The sequence below is a fragment of the Acomys minous genome (genome assembly GCF_964271855.1).
Source record: "Acomys minous genome assembly, chromosome: 15".
Classification (NCBI taxonomy): domain Eukaryota; kingdom Metazoa; phylum Chordata; class Mammalia; order Rodentia; family Muridae; genus Acomys; species Acomys minous.
Genome location: NC_140497.1, coordinates 64,205,533 through 64,214,606, shown reverse-complemented (window position 1 = coordinate 64,214,606; position 9,074 = coordinate 64,205,533). Strand labels below are relative to the sequence as shown.

The 9,074-nt window shown below is 34.6% G+C and overlaps 1 long non-coding RNA gene across 1 annotated transcript in view; it reads right to left on the bottom strand.

The window, feature by feature from the left end:
• Window positions 1-3,144: 3,144 nt before the first annotated feature.
• LOC311584693 overlaps window positions 3,145-9,074 on the bottom strand; it is a 10,502-nt gene continuing 4,572 nt past the window's right edge. The window contains exon 3 of the long non-coding RNA XR_014774965.1: window positions 3,145-3,513. This is a non-coding gene — a long non-coding RNA (uncharacterized lncRNA). The remainder of the gene's footprint in view (window positions 3,514-9,074) is intronic.

The following is a 9,074-nucleotide window of genomic DNA, read 5'->3' as shown; positions in this document are numbered from 1 at the left end:
TCGAATTGCTAATGTGACCAGATAATATAAATTCTACTTCAAGGAAATGATGGGACTTGGCTTGTAGCTCATCAGCTTTAGAACATGTGAAGTTGATTTCAATTAATATATTACTAATTTGAAAATAAGGAATTCAATCTTAATATTTTTGACAATGGTTTTATCTTCAAGGGTAATGTATAATATAACAAGTTTTTAAAAAAGTATATAGCTTTCATATCTCCACTTAAAATATTCTCTGAGATTTAAATAAGCAGCATTGCTTAACTTATGATTTTTTTCATATAATGTATTTTGATTATACTATTTTATTACTCTGTTCAGGTGGATAACTGATGTGATGGCAGGGGGAGAGAAAATTTAAAACTTGATAATTTCTCGTGTTCTGTTATACCCTCCTATATGTCCATATTACAGTATGCAGAAACAGCTGAGAGTGCCAATGACCATTCCACCCCTCGCCAAAGAGACATTCCTTTTATGAACAGCCTTTCTTTGCTCTTACTGTGCAACTTTATTCTGTTAATATTTATGTGAGTAATGCCAGTAATATTTGGAGACTGCTCAGTGTTCTCTACAATTTCAATAAAATTTAGTGCAACACACTCAGATGCAGTAATATTTGATGAGGTTTGATGATTTAGTATTTCTAATTTTACTATCTGATGTAAAAGTTTGCCAGTATAAGGCTGCTAATTTATTAATGATGTGCTGCAAAAGGTACTATCTGTATTATATATGATGTCTAGATATTTTTATGTATAGTTGTATATGTGAATCCATAATTAGAATCCTTTACCCCAGGCACTGTCTTTATTTATTGCCACACTATTACCCTGTCCTTTCCAACTGTCTCTATTCTGTTTATTTTCATCTTGCCTTGGTTAAATGCCCTACTAACTTCACGTAGCAATACCTCAAAAAAGTGTGTAGGGAGTTCAGGAGTAAACAAAGCTGAAACTTGGTAAATCAAATCCCACCCAAATATACTCCTCAGAGCTAATTTATTTCACCCTTCATCTATTTTGTCCACACCCTCTGGATGCAAAGATGACAGTACACATGTTGTTTTGTGCATTTAATGTCAGACTTTCTAGTCGCTAAAGTTCACTCAGGGGCATTATGATTCTAATGCAGAGAACACTGTGCTGGGAATGAGGAAATTAGATTTCCTGCCTGCTCTGATTCGCTGAACTGGAAGAGATACGTTTTCTTTTCCACTGCTTCTAGTGAAAAGACAGAGCTGAAGGATTAGAGCACTGTTGAGATTAATGCTGTGATTGAATATGACAATTATATACAAGTTGAAGATAAAAGGAGTTTCCTAAGGAGGAAGAAAATTGTAGAGTGAGCCTTCATGATGGGAAATATAATCGGAGCCCTAGAAGTTTCCTGCATAGATAGAAAATATTTAGGGAAACACATACCACAATCTGATTCTTACTACTGGATGATCAATTGAGTTTTTTGCAAAAGCTATTTTGTAAAGGATTTAAAGACAAGACCTTTAATGTAAATCTCTGTGCTAAAATGGTGGCTTGATATACACCTTCATTGTTATAGATCATTTGATGAAGAAAGTTTTGCTATTAATTAACGAAATGATTCAATATTCATTGAAAATTCAATAACTACACACTGATCTGAAGATGAGAATATAGAAAATCATTAAACAGAAAAATATTAATGTTTTTGGCCACATAATACTAGTGGTTTAATAGATCTCAACTGCCATATATTAAAGATATCACTAAAATTCTTGGGATTTAAATAGCAAAAATTCCATAGACTAATGGGAAAAAATCCTGACTCATCACCTCAAAACTGGATGATTTACAAAAATTCAATCAATATATAATAAGGGTCATATTCACGGCTTGTCATGAATGCACAGCTGAAATTATTATTTTCAGTCTAAAATTTCTAAGGTTGGTAATTTATCAAGAACAGAAATTCATGTTTGACAGTCCTAGAGACTTAGAAGTATAAAACCAAAGTATCATGAAGTTGGGGGTCTTCTGAGGGTCTCATGTTTATCTCTAACGTAGTCCTGTTGGGAAAGAGGATTGTATTCTTACATTGCAGAAGGCGGAAGTGATAAATACAGCACTAGGCTATTTGTATTAAGAAACAATTCTGTTCAGGAGGCCCTCCCAATAACAGAATCACTTCTTATACTTCCCATACCTTTATTTTTAAATAGTTTCTGTTGTTATTGTCATTATTATTGACATTAATTAGGTATCTTTATGTTTATGTGACTATAGTTCTTATATGTATGTGCATTATTTCATAGGCATAATTTCTACTTATCATTAAATATAAGCGTATTTACAAATGCACATCCAAAAATCAACCAAATAAAAGGCTTAAAAAACTTTTCTAGTTTTTACTCTTTTTATCGAAACAGTGCTATAAAAAATTCCTGCCTTGTAACATTTAAAGGGAAAGTGTATGTAAATATAGTTTATTTTTTACATATAGTTTGTTACACATGTGTTTAATTATATAATATTTTTGAATTTGCTATAAAATATTTAACCTTTATACATTATTTTATTAATGTTTTATCACTTAAAGGCAATTCTGAAACATATGCTTTCTCAAAATTAGTCTATAGACTGATGGGACTAATCATCCAAGACAAAAATGGGAAATTTATGTCAAAGCAGTTGTGCATTTTTATTAACATTTTTAGTTCTCCAAGCCTAGTTACTATTATGGTTAACATGAGAGTGCTTTGATGTTAAGGTTCTTAAGAATCACTAAGAACCACATTAGCAGTGAGCAGTGTCCAAAGAGTTAGTGGCTTTATATTGTTCTTTGTCAAAAAAGCTTTCTATGTAACTTTATTATTGTCTGAGCAGAACTCATTTAAATTCTGATTTGCATAACCTCATATATGGTTGATTCTGGAATAGATGGAAATGAATCCAAAATCCATTCACTAAAGCAAAGTAGACAATGACTTCAGTGAATATTTCTAAATTGACTATACAGCAGAGGTTATTCATGTAATGTTTTCAATGAACAGAATTATCTAAGCGAACAGAACACCTAGGATGAATATAAATATTAAAATGAGATTTATTTCACTGGCTTACAGGATGTAGTCCTGATAGCCCAACAATGGCTTTCTCACAATGGAAAGGACAGGAATCCAAGTTCTGACAGTCCACAAAGCTGGATGTTTTAGCAGTCACGATCTGGTGCTGGAGTCCAGGACTATTCCTAGAGAGATTCTGGTCTTTGTCTTCACTGGGATTGAAAGGACTTTGCATTTAATTCTGACTGTAGGAACAAGATAGCCAAAATTGCCCATGGGAGTGATAGCAAGCAGGCACCAATAATTTTTTCTTCTTCCACAGCGTTTGTGCGGGTTGCTTCCATAATCCGTGGCCCAGATTTAGTATGGGTTTTTCTTCTTTAGATATTCTGGCTGAGAAAATTCCTCAAAAGAGATCCAGAACTTGGGTTTTAGTTGATTGCACATGTAGTCAAGTTGGCAAACACCTTTAGACAGCACAAGGAGAAACACCACACTTTCAAAGAACATTCCTTAAATTTGTATACAACAGAGCTATTGCATGCTAATTTAGGAAAAATATACATATGGGGCAATTGTTTTAGCTAGGTAATAATTTCTTTATGCTGAACATGTAAATATAAAATGTAAATATAACTAAAGGATATAATAGTAAAGTACTTAAATAATCATTTTTAAATATTAAATCTATTCTAAAATATCAATGAAAACGGAGGCTTCTGTAAAGGTTTAAACAGAGGACAATAATGCATTGAAGAAGTTGTTAAATCACAAACAAAACAAATTTTAGTTGTTTAGCTAGATATCACTGGGCTGGAAAGTCATGAAGTATGACTACTCCCTCATAATCAGATGCTGGTAAATCCAAGAGCTAAAACTATAGGACTAACATTTCTACTGGGTCCCTATGATCCTATTACATTCAATATCTACTGAATGAAACAGGGGGACAAAGATTCGAGGCGGACATAATTTTATTCGGGTCCAAACTTGGGGTAGTGAAATGAAGACAAACTGTACCTATGAAAATTAAAGTGGAATTCCACTGGGATAGGGCAACAAGGACCCTACTAGATATCATAGGCTAACAAATAACAAACTCAGTACCAACAAGGGCTTGCTTCTTGTGGAACTGTTGACCAGTGTGATGTCCGTGGAACCAGAAAAATTACAGACTGCTTCCTATGTTCTCAGTTACCCTTCAGAGCTTGACGATAAAACCCCCATTGCTGAAAATATCACATACATAGGTCTCAAAATATGAAGAAATCAACTTGGTATAATATTTAAAACTGGATCCTTACTAGACATCTTTCACAGTGCTAGAAGGCACTGTGCTCACTACTAGAGGACAAAGGTAGTCATGAATCTCATCCAGCTGTGAACCCTGAATGCTACAGTAACTACTAGCTTGACAAAATAGGGCTACCGTTTTAATTGTAGCATACGTTATGGAAATAGTCAATCACATTCTGATTGGATATAAGGCAAACTTCATGAGATGGAAGCCATAATTGCCAATACTATAGGGACAAAGATCTGTGCCCAGGAATGTCATAAGTCCTAAGGGAGAATCTAATACTATTATTTGATAAAGTGATCTAGTATGAAAATGTAAACTAATTAATTATTGATATACCCACAGATCACTGCATGTTTATATCCTTATTAGAGAAGTTCCTCCATGAAGTAGAAGGCTTTTAATGTAGAAATTATCAATTAATCAACATGCAGAAAATAAGACCCTATGGAGTACATAGCTGTTGACATTATTTTTACGTAACTGTGTTTGTTTCTTTTAGTTTCTGTCTCAACCTGGTTATCATAAAAATAATTGAGAATCTTTTATATTTGTTTAAAAATAAGCTTCACAACACAATCATGAGTAGTTTATGTCTGTTCACAAGCCTTTATGTTATCCCGGCTCCATCTTTGCTAAAATTCCCAAGTTACTTGCTTTTTAGTTCTTTCATTGCTCCAGCTGAATCTTCTTTATTTCTCCCTGCACCTCTCCCTGTAGCTGAATCCCCTGGCTTCCTCTTCTAATTCCTCCTCCCCTGGCTGGCAGGAAGTCCAGCCCTATTCTGTCCCCTGTTCACCTATTGGCTGTAAGCTGCTTTATTGACATATCAGGGGGACAATTGGGAAGAAGAGTTTACACACCATTTAGACATGAAATCTCAGAACACGGCTTGCAAGCAGATACGAGGGTACCGAAATCAGCACTTGAATTGCACTAAATTAGACATATTTATCAAACAACTCCTTCAAACCTCAAGCATTTTTCTCAGACAACAGAGCAACAGGATTCAAAGAATCAGAGTTGGCAGATGAATTCAAGGAAAGGATTTTTCTGGATACAACAAAGAATTTGCACATAGGATTCACATCAGCTGTGACAGCATACACCAAACCTGAGCAAACTCAATCCGCACAAAATTCTGGTGTAGTGGTGTGGAAGGAGTGGGTACCAAATCCGAACAGTAGCTGAGGAACTGTTGGCATTTGCTAACTTCTTGGAATGTGGGAGTTTTAATTTTAAATATTTTACTCAATTGGCCCCACTTGTAGCATAGTAGTTAGGTAAGAATACCTAATAATTTAATGGTCGCACTAACACTTAGTGATAAGGGACAATTGTCTATGGGGTCTTCAGTAGGAAGGAATGTATGCCAGGCAATGCAAACCAAGCCAGGAACCCACGGTTTGTGTTTCCTTGCGTGTGTATTCATCAATATTTAGAGATAATTATTCTATATCTTGCAGTATGCTTCTTATTTTGTTGTAGGAATTAAGAGTTTGACACCTGGAAACTTTTTAGTGAGCTTATGTGTCTAAAACTACCAAACTCTCCTTTGAAGACAGTTACAACTTTTAACCAACATTCCTTGGAAGTGCAGTTTTATATTTACACTTTCTTATCCAGGCCTTGAAGCATTTCATTGTGTGAAGTATCCCTCGTTATTTATTTATTTATTTATTTATGGAGAATGGTAGTAGCGATGATGTTTTGCTTGTAAGTGAGATCCTTGGTGCTTGGATGCTATTGCTTTTATATTCCTCCTGCTGTCAGAGCAAGAAAAAAACACAAAATAAATAAATCCATAATAAATATTTATGTGTGCATACATACTACGCACGCCTACATAGTTCTATGTAAGTACAGATATTAATATCCTACCTTAATATTATGTTTATATTATGTTTAATATGACATTATACTGTTGTCTCCAACTGTAAAATTTTCTAGGTGGATAATTCTAACGTCATAAGCTTCCTTATTGTCCATGTCTTATGCCTAAGATGCTGTGCTAAAACTGTGGCAAGAGAGGAGATATTAAAAGTGTGGGTATTTGGTTCCTCCCTAGGCAACCAGTCTATCATCTTACTTTGTTATTTGCAAATTCATCGTGTTTCACAGGGGTGTACGATACTTGGTCTTAATGTTGATCTCCATAGAAGACACAAAAAGGTTACACTCTCTCCCTATGTTAGCGAAATAGTTATGTGCAAAGAACAATGCCAGATGGAAGAGGAATTTCTTTTTTAAAACAGGGGAATATTTAAAATGCCATTTTTCTTCACCCAGGTTTAGATAAATAAGCCCTCTAGTAGAAAATGTAAGACTCAGGTTCTTCCCAACTAGTTAAAAAAAACAAAACACTTAGCTTGTCTCACACCATTCCATCTTAAACTCTTCCACAAAACACTTCAAATCTAATTTGTTTGTTGCAGTCAGAGTCTGTACAATTTTTACATTTGCTTTGTGGTTCAGACAGCATTATAATTTTTTGAACAGAAGTTTTTCCATTGAAATCTAGACGTGCTGTATCATATTATAGACACTCAACTCCCGGTTATGTGGATTTATGATATTTGGGTTCAGAGCTAGACTATGTTTAAATATCCTGTTTATGTGACCAGGGATTTCTTTAACCATCTTCCCTTTAATTTGGTTTCCCTTAAGTATGTCTCTTGTTGTATGTTATGTTTTTCTGCCCTAGGGACTGAAACTTTTGCTATAATATAATCCTCCTGGAATTTTATTACAATACTGGAACAATGAAGTGTTCTGTATATTTCTGATTAAATCTCAGTTCTTTATTGTGCCTTTATCACTTTCTTGTGACCCTAATCAGCAATCAGCATTTCTCCATCGCATAGTATTTTCCCGTAGTATGTAAAGTGTTATCTCCCCCAAGCGTAGCCAAGGAACTACTGACATCTATTCCATGGAAAGACATTTGCTATGAAGTGTGCTCCGTTTGGTTTTTATAAATGTCCTTCTCTTTCCAGAGCCATTGGGAGTCTTTTTGGGTCTTCCCTTTAACGTCATTGAACAGAACCCAGTGTTCAATCCTCCAGAGGTGTCATTCTTCTGTGATTAACTTTCAGAATGCATTCTTCTCACCATTAATCAAAGTTCCATTTCAGTGTCCATTCCAGTTAGGGCCTCCAAGAAATTATGTCCCAGTTAAATTGGTCTCACTTGTGACAACTGTTCCATTTATGTTTTAGAATGATAAGAGTTTTCCCTGAAACATAAACCTTTTGTTGTGCCATAATTGGCATTCTTACACATTTTATTTCAATGATGTATGTGTCTGTATGACTTTTTTGTAATTTTACAGCTATCACAAGGACCTAAGGAAAAAAATTCCAAAATATTCAGATTACTGCGAGGTAGACAGAAGCCTAAATTAGGTCTCTCTCAATGTTCCCAGCTTTCAGGAGCACTTGTCTTATATAATACCCATCCCTTTGAGAGGGAATTGTTTTATGACGCCATATCTTTTCTCTGATTATATTACATTATGGAAGTAAATACACTGAAGATATAATGAAGCTTCCAAATCAGTGGATTTCCAGATAATAAACGGGGACAGGTCAGATACACTGTAGGTAAAAATGATCTTTCTAATGACCTTCCAAGATCCCTATTCTGAATCAGGTATCTGTGAAACTGCTGGTTAGATAAAGATGCCCTCGAGTATGCAGTAAAACATTCTTCAGCAAATGATTGCAGGATATGTGAGATTTCAGCACAGTGACCACAAGGCCTTGATATATTTGAACATACACAAATGTTGGAAGATCATCTTGAGCCTCAAAACAAAATACAGCTCCATGGAACTTAGCCTGCTAAAAAGCACCAAAGATAGATTGCAGCTATCCCATATTTAATTTTTGAGCCATGAAAACTGTGATATAATTAATACATGTTGTTTCACACCTCCATTTGTTGTGGCAAATTCTTAGTCATAAAACATAACACAAAAGCTAGAGGAGAACAAAAGCACAATATAAAAGGTTTACTATTTTGTTACTACTAACCCTCCAGGAAACACAGGGTTTAAAATTCATAGAGTTGTTCTATCCTTGTTCCTTTTACGATCTTAGGCTAAGTGTATTGGCTTATATTTGGAAAACAAACTCAGGTGTTTTACCGGCTTCAGTTAAGTATGGTTTTCTTTGGTTGGTGTAGATAAATATACAAGATTTAGTGGTTCTAAACTCATTAACTTTGTATGTTATGAGTTTTGGCGCTAGCCTGTTTCAGCTTATTATCCTATATATGATAATCTGTGTTCTTTCCATTTTGTTTTTTCCTTAATTTTTTTAATTGAAAATTTTTTCATACAGTGTAATCTGATTACAGTTCCCACTCTCTTATGTCTTCTCAAATCAAACAACTCCATGCCTTTTTTCTCTTTCTTTAGAAAACAGCAAAAACAAACAAATTAGAATTTAAAAAAAAGAAGCCAAACCAAACAATAGAAATAGCAGGTACACAAACACACACACACACACACACACACACACACACACACACACACAAAAGCAAAAATATCAGAAACCATACTATATAAACAAAAGATCAACGCAGCTAAAAAAAAAAATACTCAAATAAAGCAATATAGAAAAAAATTCCAAAAATACAATTGAGGTGTTTTTGTGCTCAGTTCTAGGAATTCATGTGGATTGGACTTGTGCGGGCCTGTGCATACTGCCTAAGTCCTTCTGGGCT